Source organism: Phodopus roborovskii, unplaced genomic scaffold, assembly GCF_943737965.1.
Source record: "Phodopus roborovskii unplaced genomic scaffold, PHOROB, whole genome shotgun sequence".
Classification (NCBI taxonomy): domain Eukaryota; kingdom Metazoa; phylum Chordata; class Mammalia; order Rodentia; family Cricetidae; genus Phodopus; species Phodopus roborovskii.
The window spans coordinates 22,724,049-22,741,545 of NW_026126459.1; positions in this window are offsets into that span (position 1 = coordinate 22,724,049).

A 17,497-nucleotide genomic window follows, 5' to 3' on the forward strand; every position below is an offset into this window, starting at 1 on the left:
CATAGCAGGTTCAAGACCAAGCTAGTCTACACCATGAGATCATGTCAAAAAAATTTTAAAACAAAACGAACACAGGCAGTGGTGGCACACACCTTTAATCCCAGTACTTGGGAGGCAGAAGCAGGCAGATCTCTGTGAATTCAGGACCAGCTTGGTCTACAAAGCAAGTTCCAGGACAACCAGAGCTGTGACATAGAGAAACCCTGTCTTCAAAATCCAAATCAAAACAAAAACAAAAGAAAACCCATTCATGGGGGTGGGGGTGTCCCTAGAGACCTATTTGAACACTGTTGGTACTTTTTCTTTTTTTTAATTTTTTGAGACAGGGTTTCTCTGTGTAGCCTTGTAGACCAGGGTCCACCTGCCTCTGCCTCCCGAGTGCTGGTATTAAAAGTATGTGCTGCCTGTCTCCTGTTCGTACTTCTATAGATGCCATTTTTTAGTCTCTTATAAATTTAGCAAATCATTGTCCTAACAGAGCGGAAGGTCTTCTTAAGACAGGCTGGTCAGAACTAAGCTTCCTACTTGACTGTGATATGCTGGGCAATCCTCATTTTCAACTTGAACTTGCTGCTTAGGCTTTGTGGTACCATATCCTGTGGAACTGGAGCCATGGGTAGTTCTGAATTGCCCAACATGGGTGCTGGAAATAGAACTTGGATCCTCTGGAAGAACAGCGAGCCCTCTTAACCACTGGGCCATCTCTTCAGCCCACCTACCTTATTTTCTTAAAGAGTATGGTGATTTTTATTTTTTGCTGACAAAGGCCAATTTTAGTTTAGTTTTGTTTTTGTTTTTCACACAAAGGCCAACTAGTCCTCAGACTCTGACCCATATTCATCTTGTTGGAAATAATGAAGGTCATAAGCCTCCTTGTCGGATGCACCCACATGAAGTCAATCACAGAGATTATTCTTAAGGTATTTCCTGGTAAGATATTTCAAATACCTTTTAGAGAACTGTTTCTTAGAAACAACTGTGATTTTATTCAAGTGTTCAATGTGAACTACATTCCCACAGTTTCCAGCTTTTCCATTGACTTTAACCTTCTCCCATAGAAACGGTTCAAAATTTCCAGAATCGAACATTTCATCTTCTACTGGATGAGTAAGGTCCAGATGAAACCTCAAGGTGGAGTTCTTAGCCTTCTTGGCTTTCTATGGCACCATATTGTCCAGAGGCCATGGAAAGAGCCGTCTACCTTATTTTTTAAAGGCATTGTCTTAGTTAAGGCTTCTATTGCTGTGAAGAGACACTGTGACCATGGCAACTCTTATAAAAGAAACCATTTAATTGGGCTTACACTTCAGGGGTTTAGTCCATTATCATCATGGCAGAACATGGCAGCATGCAGGCAGACATGGTGCTGGAGAAGGAGCTGGGACTTCTACATCTTGATCCATAGGCAGCAAGAAGGACTGAGACACACTGGGCCAGGCTTGAGCTTCTGAGATCTCGAGGCCTGTCCCCAGTGACTCACTTCCTCCAACAAAGTCTTACCTACTCCAACAAGCCCCCCTCCAATAGTTCCAGTTCCTTTAAGCCTATGGGGCCATTTTCATTCAAACCACAATTCCTTACTAAACCTTCTGCTGCCACCTCCCATTGGTGCGATTACAAATATGTGTCATCACAGCTGGCTTTACATGTGGGTGAGAGGGATCCAAACCCTTATGCTTTGCACATGAGGCATCCCCCCCCCCACCCAGCCCTGATTTCTCTTTTGACAGTAAATATTTTCTGAGACAGAGCAAGGAGATTAGAAAGATAAATCAGTCTTTTTAGCATAGTAGGTCAGAATTTCCCCTCATGTTTGAGTTTTTAAAAGTTTCTAGTACTAGGAACATAGCTTTGTTGGTAGAGTTTTTGCCTAGGTCCTGGATTCAGTTCTCAGCACAACATAAAAACTAGGAGTTCTTGCAATCCTAGCATCCTAGAAGTAGAGACAGAGGGATCAGAAGTTCGTGGTCCTCCTCAGCTATATGGTGAATTTGAGTCCAGTCTGGGCCACAAGAGACTCTGTCTCAAAAAGAAATCTCTTTTAGGGCTGGAGATGCAGCTCAGTGGTTAGGAGCCCTTGCCCTTACAGAGGGCCTAGATTCAATCCCCAGCATCCTCATAGTGGCTCACAACCATGCAGTTCCAGAGGATCTGATGACCAGGATCCAGTGATCTCTTTCAATCCCCACAGATACCAGGAAAACCTTCAGTCCACATACATATGTGCAGGCAAAACACTCACAAATATAAAATAAATATATCTAAAAATATAATTAAATGTTCTTTTAGTCCATAAATTCTTCTTTTAAAAATAGAAATGTTTTCATTGTGATTTTATTTTTGTACACCTACATGTATGTCTGTGCAGGATGTCATGTCTGAGGAAGACAGAGAGAATGTTGGATGCCTTGGAATGACACCCATGGAGTTATACAGTTGTGAGCTGCCTGCCGGGGTGCTGGGAACTGCACTTAGGTCCTCTGCAAGAGCTGAGCTGTCTCTGCAGCCCCCTGATACAAATCTTTTTATTTGCACTGAGAACAGTATTTTGTGCCAACTGATCAAACATTTAAACATAGGAATTCTTTACATGTAAAAAAATATTCTATTTTTTTATAGTGTGTGTATATGAGGTGGGAACAGTTTGTGTACACAAGGGCACTTAGTGTCAGAGGAGGCAGGGAGGGTACTCGATCTCAGGGAGCCAGAGTTACAGTTGGCTATGAGCTGCCTGACATGGGTACTGGGAACTGAGCTTCGGTTCAGTAGGAATAGTATATTTTCTTAACCATTTAGCCATCTGTCCAGCCCCTAATTTTTATAAGGCCACATATGTATCATGGCGCACATGAGGAAGTTAGAGGACAATTTCTGGGAATCTATTTTCTCTGTCCAGGCTTGGCAGTAAGTTCCTTCACCCACTAAGCCTTTGCTAGTCCTAAACATAGGAATTTTGATAAATTATATTTTGTATGATTTCCATTAAAAAAGAAAAGGATGAACCAGATGTGGTGATAAACTTAGAGACTGAAGAGGGAAGGTTAAAACTTGAAGGTCAGCTTGAACTATATAACAAGACCTTGTCTCAAAAACTGAGGGCTGGGGAAATAGCTCAGTGGTGAAATTCTTGCCCAGCTTGACAAGCACAAGGCCCTAGGTGTTCAGTTCTCACGTGCACACAGGTGCGTGCGCACACACACACACACACACACACACACACACACACACACACACACCGTGCTTTTATAATTACATGTGCTGCATTATTGAGTATATTGCCAACAGGATAAACTCATTTTCACTGGCGTTAGTATGGAATGGAATTCTCTATTGCATGGCTGATGATTGGTAAATTTTTCTCAGGCCAGATTCTGGCTTTGTGTATATTAAAACCTTGATTCTTCTCCACTCCCACAGACTTCCAATCCTAGGTGCTGTTGGACACGTTTAATGCCCCGATCTGACCCAGATGTGGACATACAGGCCACAACCCCAGGTGATTCACGTAATGGGTGGATATGAATACAGCAGTAAATGTTCCTACACGTGTGCAGTGAGGAGTAACTACGTCTGTGACTACACTTGTAGTAATAGCCTCAAGTGGAGGGCATTTCCAAGTCAGCTTTCCTTCGATGGATGCCAAGAATGCCCATGGCCACAGCTGTGCCATCCAACACAGGGAGAAATGTGAGTGAGGGAAAATAAGTTGCCTTAACCAACTGCAATAAAATAGCCCAGTTTGGTTTTTTTTTTTCTTTTCTTTTTTTTAATCTTACAAGACCAAATGACTTTTGAATCATTGCTAGACTCTTGAAGAATTCTCAGGTTATAATGACCTGGAAGCTTGAACTTAAACAACTAGCTACACAGGAAGCCTGTGTTTGTCCTTCACAGGGCATGTACTGAGTATCATTTGGTGGGAATATGAGTTAGTACCACCATGATGAAAACCAGTATGGGGGCTCCTCAAAAAGTTCAAAATAGGGCCAAAGAGATGACTCAGCAGGTGTTAAATTGCTTGTGTATAAGCCCAATAGCCTTGGTTTGATCCCTGGAGCCACAGGGTGGTATAGGAAGTAAGAACTAACTCCCACAGGTTGTACACATGCACACACACACACACACACACACACACACACACACACACACATTTTAAGTTAAAAATGTAATTTTCTCAGTCTGATGTGGTGGCATACACTAATTCCAGCACTAGGGAGACAGAGACAGAAGGATCTCAGAGTTCTAGTCCAGCCAGGGCTACATAGTGAGATCCTGTCTCCAAACAAATGAACAATAGAATTCTCAGCCAGGTGAGGTGCTACATAAATATAATCCCAATACTCAGAGGGCTGAGGCAAGATGACTGCTGTGAGTTTGAGGCTAGCTTGGGCAAGAAAACAAGACCCTGCCATAAACAAACACACAGGAAAAGAACTATCATGTCTCATATGTATGGAGTTTCAGCTCATTATCAACATGGAGGGAAGCATAAAGCCAGGCAGACATGGTGCTGGAGAAGTAGCTGAGAGGGTTACATCTTGAGTCACAGGAGTTAGGCAGAGGGAGGGAGTCTCTTGGCCTGACATGGGCTTTTTGACCCTCAAAGCCCACCCCAGTGACATATCTTCTCTAACAAGGTCACACCTCCTCATCAAGGCCAAACACACCCCCTAACCCTTCCCAAACAGTACCTCAACCAGGGACCAAGCTTTCAGACACATGAGACTATGGGACATTTCTAGATCCTTTCAATAAATGGTGCTTGAACAATTAGACATCAATAAACAAAGAGGAGGAAGAAGAGGCAGAGAACTTCAACCTCAATCTCCCAACATTAAAAAAAAAATTGAAATAAACGATGATGGCACATGTATGAGTGTTTGTCTGCATGTGTATCTGTGAACCATGCACATGTAATGCCCACAGAGACCAGAAGGGGGCCCCAGTTCCCCCAGAACTGGAGTTACAGAGGGTTTTCAGAAGTTACCTGGGTGCTGGGAAATGAACTGCTGTCCTTGAAAGAGCAGAAAGAGCTCCTAACCACTGAGTCATACTTCCAGCTCCAAGAAAAATCATTTTAAAAAGTAGATTTTTGGCTGGGGATGCAAGTGGTAGATTACTCATTGAACATGCACAAGACCCTGCAATTGATCACTAGAACTGTGTAAGCCAACTGTGGTGGCATATGCCTGTGGTTCTAGTTTTCAGGGCTGAAGCTGGAGGATCAGAAGTCCAGGGTCATCCCTGGCTACATAGCAGTTTTTGAGGTCATCCTGGGCTACATGAGACCCTGTCTCAAGAATCAAAACAGACTTCACAATCAGAGTAACAGTGGGTTTCTAGACAGAGATGCTGGCAGCACGAAGCAGCAGGACAGTGGTCTGATAATTATGTTTTATTTTTAATTTTTTAAGATTTATTTATTTTGGGTGCAGTATGGTGACATGTGCCTTTACTCTCCAGAGGCAAAGGCATGCAGATGAAGCTGTCCTGAACTACATAGTGAGTTCCAGGACAGCCAGAACTACATAGAGAGATCCTGTTTCAAAAAACCAAAACCAAACCAAAACAAAAGATTTACTTTTAGTTTATGTGTATTGGTGTTTTATCACATGTGTGTCTGTGCACCCTGTGTATGCAATGCCCACAGAGATCAGAAGAGGGGGCTGAATTCCTTGGAACTGCAGTTCAAGCTGTCCTGTTGGTGCTAGGAATGGAACTCTGGTCCTCTAGAAGAGTAGCCAATGATCTTAACTACTGACCATCTCTCCAACCCTACTCTAATAATTCAGAAGGAAAAGGATTTTCAATCTTTCATCCTACACACAGCCAAATGATTAATTAAGTGCAAAATATATTGAAGACATTTCTAACATTTAAGGAGCTACAGACATTTTCTTCTGTAAGTTCTTTCTTAAAAAACTGCTGCAGAATGTGTTCCCCCAAGATGACTCAGAGAATGTACTGGGGAGAAGGCTTAGTGGATAAAGTGTTTGGTCCGGAAGCATGAGGACCCAAAGTCTCCCCAGAACTCTCCAGAGTTTGGGTGTGGACGCACAGATTTGTATTCCCAGTATTTGCACGATGGGATGGGAGCAGAGGCAGAAGCTCATGGCCAGCTAGCCTGGGTATGCAGGCTGGATGAGAGACCTGGGCTCAAACAAGATGGAGGATGAGCACTGGCACTCACTCCATGGTACACACACACACACACACACACACACACACACACACAGGAAAAGATACAAAAATTAAATGAATTATGACTTATAGCACCAAAAAGAGAAGTTTCTAAGAGAGGAGAATGGTGAAGATTGCTGCAGAGTGGAGAGGAAGGATGGCCCCGGGACAACAGCGAGCTGCAGATCTACACAGTGGCCATCACAGGTCACAGCAGTCAAATGATCATGGGAGAGCCAAAGGCGTTAGCACACGAAGTCAGCAGAACATCCAGCGAATGTAAACACATGGAGAGAACACTCACCCACTCAGAGAGGAGTTACCTACTAAGCTATTGATAAGGCCTTAGAAAATTAAGAAAGTGAGCAAATAACTAACATTAGCAGTTAACATAGAAAATTAAGAAAGCTAGCAAATAACTAACATTAGCAGTTAACATTCAGAACTGCAAAACTGCCAGAAAAAGAAAGGTAGTCATTGTGTACAACACATCTCAGTGGTGAACAGGGTTTAGAGCCTTGACCCTGAAAACACAGTTCTCACACTTGTACAGCAAACACTTTTACCAACTAAGCTATCCCCTCATCCCTTATAACTGCTCTTCTGTGTTTTTTCTCTTCAAATGTAATATTTTTTGAGCTTCCAATAATAGACATATATTAGTTTATAGTGAAAAGGTCAGAAGCTCACTATAAGCTATGGCAAAGAAAATGTTTGGGACCATGTTTCTGGAATCCCAAGCTTCCCTTTCTGATTCTTATACAAAATATCTGTGGATTTTTCTGAATGTGTTTGAGTCTACCAGTGTCTCCAGTAAGTGCTCCTCTCTTCTGGCCTGCATGGGCTCCTGAACACAAGTAGTGTGCATAAACTTACACACGTAAGCAGGCATGTGCACACTTTAAAATACAGTGATACAAAGGACACAAAGAAAACAATATTCAAGAAAGGACACTTGTATACCAAGTGTCTCTGTCCTGTCTCTCTCCTTCCTTCATCTTTCTGGTTTTTGTTTGTTTGTTTGCTTTTGTTTTTGTGTTCATTTTATTGATTTGTATTTATGTGGGGGGAGCTTGCTTTGTAAACCTCTTTGACCTGGAACTTACTGTGTTGCCCAAGCTGGTGTTGAACTCACAATTTTTCTGTTTCAGCTTCCTGTTACTAGACTTACAAGCATGAGCCACCACATCCATCTTTATTTATATAATTTTAAAATTTCCCTTAGAGTATACTTTATTATGCAAGTAATATAATTATTTGGTATAGAATCATTAATAAATTCTTCAGTAAACATTATAAATTCAGGGGACTGGAGAGATGGCTCAGTGGTTAAGAGCACTGGATGCTCTTCCAGAGGTCCTGAGTTTAATTCCCAGCACCCACATGGTGGCTCACAACCAACTATAATAGGATCTGATGCCCTCTTTTGGCATGCAAGTACACATGCAGAACACTCATACATAAAATATAAATAATTTTTTTTTCAAGACAGGGTTTCTCTGTATTGCTTTGAAGCCTGTCCTGGAATTAGCTCTTGTAGACCAGGCTGGCCTTGAACTCACAAAGATCTGTCTGCTTCTGCCTCCTGAGTGCTGGGACTAAAGGCGTGCGCCACCAACATCAGGCTAATAATTTTTTTTAAAACAACTATAAATTCAGTAGATCATATTCAGAAAAGACCTACTCTTACCCACTTTCTGAAGATAACCATAGATGTGTGTATTTGTGTGTGTGTGTGTGTGTGTACAAGTATGTGCATAGGTGTGTGTGCGTGCATATTAGAAGCCACCCTCAGCTCTTGTTTCTCAAGTGTTGCTTACCTTGATTTTTTAAAAAAATGTTTTATATGCAGGGATGTTTTGCTTGTATGTGTGTCTGTGCACCGCATGCATGCCTGGTATCTATATCTGTGGAGATCAGAAAGAGCATCGAATCCCCCTGGACCAGACTTACAGACTGTTGTGGGCCACCCTGCGGATGCTGGAAATTGAACCTGGGTCCTCTGGAAGAGCAGCCAGTGCTCCTAACCACTGAACCATCTCTCTAGCCATTTTCTTCTTTGTGTTTTAAGACAGGGTTTCTCACTGGCCTGGGACTCACTGATGAACAGATCTTCAGGGTCCATGTGTCTCTGCCTCCCCAGCACTGGGCTCAAAAGCCTGCAGCCACAGTATCTTTTTTATGTGGATCTAGACCTTCTTGAATGCACTTTACTGATAGAGTGCTCTCCAGCACCCATAATTAACATTTTAATGTATATCCCCCTAGGGTTTCCCCTGTTTGTAAGCAAATATAAAATGTGTGTATATATTCAATAAATATTTTTTTAAAAACCAAAGACTTAAACCTTTAATATTATTTACATTCAACTGTGGGCATGTTCTTCTTTGAAGACAGGGAAAAAAAAAGGAATATTTTGAGGGTACATTCTAGAACATTTTTGATGAATATAAGCTAATCAGTTGACAGCACAGCCTTCATTTGGTCATGTTTGACTCTTCTTACTTCTTACACGTCTTGGTGGAATTATGTTTTATTGAGTTATTTTTTCCAGTGCTAGAGATTGAAACCAGACACACACCTGTTTGTGTGTGTGTGTGAGAGAGAGAGAGAAAGAGAGAGACAGAGACAGAGACAGAGAGAGAAAGAGAGAGGGAGGGAGGGAGAGAGGGAGAGAGAGGCACTTCACCACTAAGCTGCTCACCTAGGCCTTGATTCTCTGGCAGATATCATGTCGCTCATCTGGAGCTAGAGGTCCTCCTGTTGGTGCCCTTGGAACCATGGGCTCGCAGGCAGGCGCCACACACCAGCAGTTATTTTCTAAGGAGACCTGTGTTTTCTTCAGCACATTGATCAGAAGGAACATGGTATCAACTTGTGCCATTAAAAAAAAAAAAAAAAAGGTTTATTTATTTATTTATTTATTTATTATGTATACAGGTCTCTGCCTGTATTGCCTATATGCCAGAAAAGGGCACCAGATCTCATTATAGATGGTTGTGAGCCACCATGTGGTTGCTGGGAATTGAACTCAGGACCTCTGGAAGAGCAGCTGGTGCTGTTAACCTCTGAGCCACCTCTCCAGTCCTGCCCCCAGTATATTTCTAAAGGAAAAGAAAATATGCCCACATAAAATATGTACAAGAATATTCATAGCAATATAATTACATATAGAAAAAAGAGACAACAACCTAAATGTCTCTCAATTGATTTACAAAGCATGGTAGATTCATACCGTGGAATAGTTTATGAGATATTCAAAATAAGTAAATTTCTAGATGAGAACATAGCTCACTTGGTAGCGTTCCTTGTTAGCATTCAGCATACCCAGGTCAATTCCTGGTGCTGATGAAATGGGATGTGTTGGCAACATCTGTAACCCTAACATGCAAGAGATGGACACAGGAGGGTCAACACTTCCAGGTTATCCTTAGCTATCTAGTGAGTTCACAGACAGTGAGACTCTCTCTCAAAAAAAAAAAAAAAAAAAAAAAAAAAAAAAAAGGGTGGGGGAGAGAGGGAGGAAGGGAGGAAGGAAGGAAGGAAGGAAGAAAATCTCTGAAGGCAGAAAATAAATTATGGCTAACCTGGCTGGAGTGCTAACTGTAATGAGCATAGGGAAAAAACTCTCAAAGATTAGGTTTGCCTGGATGGTTGTGTCATTCTTTGGAAGCACTGAAACAGACAGAGCTTGTTAAATGGGCACAGGTAGTATCCATATGTAAATTGTTTATCAACAACACGGTATAAACAAAAGGAAATAGCTGGGTCTATGATCCCAGCACTCAGGAGGCAGAGGTGGGAGGAACAGGTGTGTGAGGCCAACTCAGGCTATGTAATGAGATCCTGTCTCAAAAAAACGAGAAAAGCAAAGAGCTTTAGTTCAGTAGTAGAGTGTTTCCTGGCTCCATCCCCAGCACCATAGGAAGAAAAACAAGTCCCTATCAAAGTGTGATGGAAAAGGTTTTTTCCATTGATGATTCTTGCCCAAGTTAGTCATTACTGTGATACTTTGATTATTACAAAGTGATAATTTTTTTTAATTATTTTACTCTTTCTTATATTATTAGTTGGAGGGGTCAAGAACATGGCTCAGAGGTTATTTGGCTATTTGCCAAAGGACCCAGATTAAATTCCCAGTGCCCACATGACAGCTCACAACTGTCTGTAACTCCAGTTCCAAGGAATCCAACACCCTCACACAGACATACATGCAGGCAAAACACCAATACACATGAAATAATCTTTAAAAATTTAAAAAGAGAATATATATTATTAGTTGGCAACTTATTACAAGGAAGAATTAACAATTTTTTTCATTAAAATGGGACTATATATGACACTTTGTAATTTTTAAATTATTTTATGTGTCTTTTACTTGCATGTATGTTTCTGCACCGTTTTGGTGTCTGGTGCTCACAGAGGCCAGAAGAGGGTGGCAGGTCCCCTGGAATTTGAGTTATAGAGGGTTGTGAGCCACCATGTAGGTACTGGGAATTGAACCAGGGTCCTCTGGAAGAGGAGCCAGTGTTCTTAACCACTGAGCCATCTCTCCAGCCCCTCGTAATTTGCTTTTAAAATTCACATCATTCAGCATTGTGAGTGTGTGTTAGTTCCTGGTCACTGACAAAATATCTGACATGAGCACTCAAGAGGAGGAAGGAGATATTTTGGCTTCAGAGGTTTCAATCCATTTCAGGGAGGCGATGGCAGAGGCCAGCTCACATCACAAAGGCCCTTACACTTTTATTCTGGAAGCACAATGCAAGTTTTAAAAAAATCTTTCCCCTCTCCTTTTTGCTCAAAATTTGTAACACTGTAAACTCCACTAAAAACAACTGGTAATATCAATGCCCAGCCTGAGTGCTGGCTCACCTGGAAATCTCAGCGGCTGTATCAATTAGATTGTGGCTGTATCAATTAGATTGTTACTTAATTCAGCCTCTCTCAGAGTCTCAGAGAATGGACACAATGTTGACAGATTCATTGACAGAATGTAACAAGAATGGTCTCTATTCTAATTCCCAACTAAGTTCTAATTTCTCACATACATCATCTTTTCTGTCTGTAGACACATTCTGGTTTTTTGAGCTCCCAGAATCACTCAGAAAGCCCCATCACAGCATTCTAAGCTTTTTCTAGGCTGGTTAAACTTTACCAAATCCCTCCTGCAAAATAACCATAAAGGCTGAGGATCCATATGGTTGTGCTGCCACAGAAATGGTCTTCCTGCCACTATTGGTTTGCAGTGTAAGGCTTTTTGTGGCAAAATACCCGACATCAACGGCTCTAGATGGGAAGGGTGTATTGTGACTCATTGCTTTGGTGGCTTTGTCTGGTGGTTAGCTCCTTCTATTTCTGTGAGCAGGGTAGAGTCTGAACATCATGGTGGGAGCATGTAGTAGAGCAGCCCACCTTGTGGCAGGCAGAAAGCAGAGAGAAATGGAAGCAGTGGGGTGGGGCAAGACCCAGCCCCGAGGCTTGGATGCTGTGATGGGTTAATGAGGGGCTCTGGGACCAAAGACCAGAGTGCTGGCAGGGATGTAGAGGGAAGGGACTACAGGCATGAGAAATTAGAACTCTGTTGGGAATTAGACGGGAGTCTATTTCCCTTACGTTCTAGCAATGCACCACTAAGTACCTATTTCCTGCATCTAGGCCTGACCTCAAAGCCTCCTGTGCATCCCAAACTTCAGCACTAACACAGGAGCCTGTGGACAGCGTTTCATATTCGAACTGTGTAAATTTTTACCTGTTTCATCATTTTTTGTGGTTGATAAATATTTAATAACATGCACACCACCATTTGTTGAGAAGCCCTTTATTGTTGAATATTTACTCATCTCAACTTTTACTTCTATGTGAACAACCCTGTTCCTCCTATTTATTTAGGATAAACAACTAGGAATGAGATTTCAGAGTTGCTTCCCAAACGCCAATCTGACTTCATAACTCCTCTGCTCATCCACATTTGATTTGCCTCCTGCCAGCAGAATTGAGTTCCCTTCCTTGCAGGCATGTCAGGTTCTCCATAGCATGTCTCCTCGTATGTCTAGGTCTGCACGCCCCAACCCCTTCCTTATCCAGTGTGCTCCAACTACACTAGGTAGCTAGCCATCCCGGTGTGTGTGTGTGTGTGTGTGTGTGTGTGTGTGTGTGTGTGTTTGCGTGTGTGTAATATATGGTGAATGCACATGAATGTACACATAGGTAGGCCAAAGCAGGACATTGGATACCATCCTCTGTATCAGTAGCTCTCAGCTTTCCTAATGCGGTGACTCTTTAATACAGTTCCTCATGTTGTGGTGACCCCCAACCCAAAAGTTACTTCATTTCTACTTCATAACTGTAATTGTGATATTGTTATGAATCATAATGTAAATAGCCAGTATGTAGGATATTTGATACTGACCCCCCCAAAGGGGTCAAGACCCACAGGTTGAGAACCACTATTCTATATCTTTCTACCTTATTACCTTGAGACAAGATCTCTCATTGAATTGGAAGCTTACTATTCCTGCTAACATGGCCAGCCAGTGAGCTCCCAGAGTCTACCTATCTCTACTCTCAGTTCTGGAGTTTCAGGCCTGCACAATCCTGTACTTCATGGTTGCTGGGAGCAAATACATAACTCACAACCAATGAAAGCAGCTCCTTCTACCCAGTGCCACGATGACTTGCTCAAGGGAAAGTGTATGAACCAAGAGGGACAGACAGACGACTTTGCTTAGAATTTCCGCTAAAACTGATGGGTCAGGGAACTCTTGGGACTTATACATATCACTTCCAGCACATTCCACTGAGCAAAGAATTTGGAGCCATTGTTTTAAATGTTCCAGTTTACCCTCCAGCTCCAGCAAAATACATTCATCCCTGCCATGACCTCCCACGATTCCATTCCATTATAGCATCGGCCTCAGGCCTGAGGTCTAGAATTACATCTAAATCAGCTCTGTTCTGGGTTGGTTTGAGAAAGATTGCTCTCAGTATGAACTAGGAAAACATATTTCAGTGTCCCTCATACACCACTCCACATAGCATATCATTTTGGGGACCTGCTGCCTGGCAAATGACTTCGGACTTTGTGGTCCAAAACCATGCCATTTAACTGTGCTCATAGGGCCTGTGGATTAGGAACTTGGAGAGAACACAGATTTGTCTGTGTGCCATGACATCTTGGACCTCAACCTGGAAGACTCAGTGCCTGTGGCCAGGAGCAGCTGAAGTTAGAGTGGCTGCTTCCAAGTTGGCTTCTCCCTCATGTGGCTGCTGCCTTGGGAGACATGGCAGGAAGGCTGTGCTGCCGCTCCTGGAAGAGAATCTGCCCATGTTCTCTCCAGCATGGTAGCCCAGGGCACTTGGGTTACTTACAAAGTGATTAAAGAGATAAAGAGAAGCCAACAAAAGGGACTAGAGGTATTATAGCAAGGGACAGTTAGGGCTGGCTTCTTTTGGAGGAGTTTTTCCCAGAAAAGAGAATGGAGAGAGCTGGGAATAAAGTGTCTTAGCTATCTGAGGGGTGTAGGGGGGCATAGTCTGGGAGTCAGCAAACAGGTTTTCTGGGAGTAGACACAATTGAATAGAGATGGTTGTGAGCTAGGTCAAGCTGTGGAATCTGTCCAGCTTCACTGGGGGCCTAGTAACAGGAATGAAGGCTCTGTCAGTCTGGGGAGGGGGGTTGTGTGGAGTCAGCAGTTGCCTCTAGAGGGAGTGGATTGAGTAGTGGGCTAGACAGTGGCCTACTCGCAATGTCCAGCTCCTAAGTCGCCCCTCCCCCCACCCTCCAGGCCCTATATGTGAATGGGGCCTCGTGGAAATTGGATCTTTTTCTAGATTAAGGATCAGGTAGTGAGCCCATCATCCTGGATGTGAAATAGGCTATAAGGTCTAGACGCAGTCTTGCTCATTAAAGGAAGGAGGAGGAGAGGCAGGGAATAGTCCATGTGATGAAGCAGGTGGAGACTGGAAGGTACCACAGGACATTAAAGAACACTAGCAGTTAACATCACCTCCACACTGTGGAAGAACAAAGCATGTCTGTTGTTTTAAGCTGCCCAGTTCATGATCACTTGTTTGTTATGTGGTGAGACAATGTCTCAAACAAAACAAACAAAAAACAGGAAAAAAGGGAGGGAGGGAGGGAGGAAGGGAGGAAGGGAGGAAGGGAGGGAGGGAGGCAGGGAGGGAAGCGGGAGGAGAGCTTGCTCAGGACTTGAGGCTGTGTGGTGGTTGTGTCTCGAGGCCATGGCATACTTTGTGTGTACTGGGTGCTTAACAAGAGCTACTAACGTTCTGTTCACCATCCCTGTCTCCTGCTATGGCTTCTTTCCCGGTCCCAAATGAACTTATATTAAAATCTTGTTAGGAAAAAGCATACTATTCCCCTTCCAGTGTGATTGTGTTCCTTCCCACACACCTGGCTACTCATGTGTTTTAGTTAGGGTTATCATTGCTTTGATGAAACATCATGACCAAAAGCAAGTTGTGGAGGAAAGGGCTTATTCAGCTTAGATGTCCACATCACTGTTCATCAACAAAGGACATCAGGGCAGGAACTCAAGCAGGGCAGGAACCTGGAGGCAGGAGCTGATGCAGAGGCCATGGAGGGTGCTGCTTAATGGCTTGCTCAACCTACTTTCCAGAACCCAGGACCACCAGCCCAGGGATGTCCCTACCCGCAATGGCCTGCCCCCCACAAAAGATCATTAAGAAGCTGCCTTACAGGCTTGCATACAGCCTGAACTTATGGAGGCATTTCTTCAGTTGAGGTTCCCTCATCTCTGACTTTGTGTCAAGTTGACAAAACTATCCATCAGTCATGGGAACCTTGTGGTATAACCATTAACCGATGTGCCTTCTGAGCCCACTCCCGTTTGCTAATTTGTTCATAAGCTTAGGCTGGTCACTGAAACTTTTGCTCCTAAGTTTCCTCTTATGTAAAATAAAAGGGTTGGCATAGATCCCTCCCTCCCTGTTCTCAAACCGTGTTCTGCCCATGTGCCATAAGCTGTGTGGCTCTGGGGTGCACATCAGCACCCCCTCCCTGGAAGCCTGTTTTATAGGTTCAAAGCAGCTGTTTTGGGATGTCTCAATACTCCATTTAAAGGAAACACTTTTGTTCAGAATAACCAGAAGGGCTGGAAAAGGGCAGTCTCCCATGGACCAGGCAAGGTGGGTCACCTTCAGAAGGTTCTCAGGAAAGGGTTACTGAGCAGGAGGAACCCTCACCTTTCCCCATGAAAACAAAGATGGGAATTACAGGAAGCTTCCGCATGAAAGCCACATCCAACTGCTGAGTGACACGTCACACACTCTACAAAGCTGGTAGAGGCCACAAGCAAACAGTTCAGGTGTCTTAGTAAATGCTTTTATTATTTCCAATCAGTCACAGGTCCTCAGCGGCTGAGGTCAGAGAAGGGCACACAGGAGGGACCCTGGGGAGCTCGTGGGAGCTGAGGCCAAAAGGGCAGCAGTGTCTGGGTGTGTGGCAGATGGGTCTCTGTCTTCTGACACAGGGCAGAGGCCCCTGTCCACTGTCACTAAGGACAGAATCCCTGCCTGAAAAGCCAGACTCTGCTTTCCCTCTAATAGCCAGAAGGGGGCAGCATAGTCCTTGTGTAAAATTCCCAACTTGATCCTCCCACCCGGCTCCCTTCTCAGCCTTCTGAAATAAGGGTGCTTGAGGGACCCTGATTCCCACAGGAGAAGGGTATGGAATGGAAGAACCAAGATTCTTAATTTTTTGTCTTACTTGGGCTACACTGAAAGAGCTGTACACGGGCCCAAGAATTGGTGTGGGGAGTGAGGGACTTAACGTGGCTACTCCTTCCCGGGACCGCCTTATCGGTCACGCTGCCCCAGAGGACTCTGTGCTCTCATCATTGAGAGATTCCTGGCTCTCTCTAGCCTTATGAAATCCAACCTACCCCGTCGTAGGTCCGGCCTCACCCGAGCTAAAAATGTGAGGGGCCAGCGGGAGCCCTTCCTCCTTCACAGCTTGCTGCACCTGCCCAGCTTCTGTTTCTCATAATCCCGCGTTTCTCATAACCCTGCTGCTGCCCTTCCTCCTCCACCCAGGTGTCCCCGGGACTCTTCACCGCTCTATGAGGGGTCGCCACCAAGGCTTTCTCTGGCTCCATTGCCAGTTTAGCTGCAAGCTGGGTAGCAGACTGAAGTGAACCCGGCTGCCAGGCTTCCCCACCTCTACAGTCGAGCCATCTTTGAGATCACTGTGACTCGTGCCTGGGTCACATTATTTATGGCCCAGGGCTTGCCCCTCCCTCAATTTTTGGAATTCAGCCTTGGAAAAATTTCTCAGTCCTCAGTCTCTGCACAGATTATGCCAGAAGAGGAGGACTTGGACAAGTGGATTCTGGGAAACTAACCAGTGTGAGGGTGGCAGGTCAGTGGGGGAAGGGGCTTAGAAACCTTTCTAGAACTGAAGTCAGAGAATTAGGAGAGGCACTCAAGGTGAGTGACTAGATGAGGAAGGCAGGGGAAGTGTCTTGGTACCTCTCCCTGCCCGACATTGGCATTGATTGGAGACACTCATCTTGCAGATACGGAAACAGTCACAGACGAAACACAAGTCTGTGGGCAGCAAGGCCAGATCAGATGACTTCCAGGGAGTGAAAAACCTCAGTCCAGCATCATGGAATGCCAGGCTTAGTGACATACGGGGGGCGGGGAGCAAACCCCCAGAGATGCTGGGGCTTGACCACCACATTTATGGGCTACACAAGTCTCAATCCAGCACAGACTCAGACTGGAGGTGTCCTTGAAAAAAGCAGCTGTGGGCTGAGCCCTCTGGGTTTACTAGATGACAATGGACTTATCACCAATCCTTTCTGAGTCATTTGGCTTTGCCTTGGCAATGGGGACATGCTGACCACCATTGCAGGACCCCCTTTCTGGGCTGTACTCACCTCAACTACCCCTCACAAACCAACCTCCCCTGCCTCGTTCTTAGCTCCTTCCTTTCTCAAATATCCAATACAGAGCAAAAATCTCAAATGCCTCTGTAATATTTCTTGAAGGCTGGAAGTAGGAAGGGCGGGGACGGACAGGATGGATAGGCTACCTAGTTCCCTTTCCTGGGGGCAAACAGAGCCTCCTAGCCTCCATCCAGTAACTTTCCACTGGCCTAGAGCTTGCCATGTACATATGTGTGCTGCATGCTGCCCCAGGTGTGGCCCCCTGGTCCCCTCTCCAGCAGGCACTCAGCCAGGACAGGGTGGCTGAGATCCCAGCCGCCTGGAGGCCAATAAGGAGCCCTGGCCTCATCACATGGGACAGGCTCAAGGGATTGGCCCTGGCT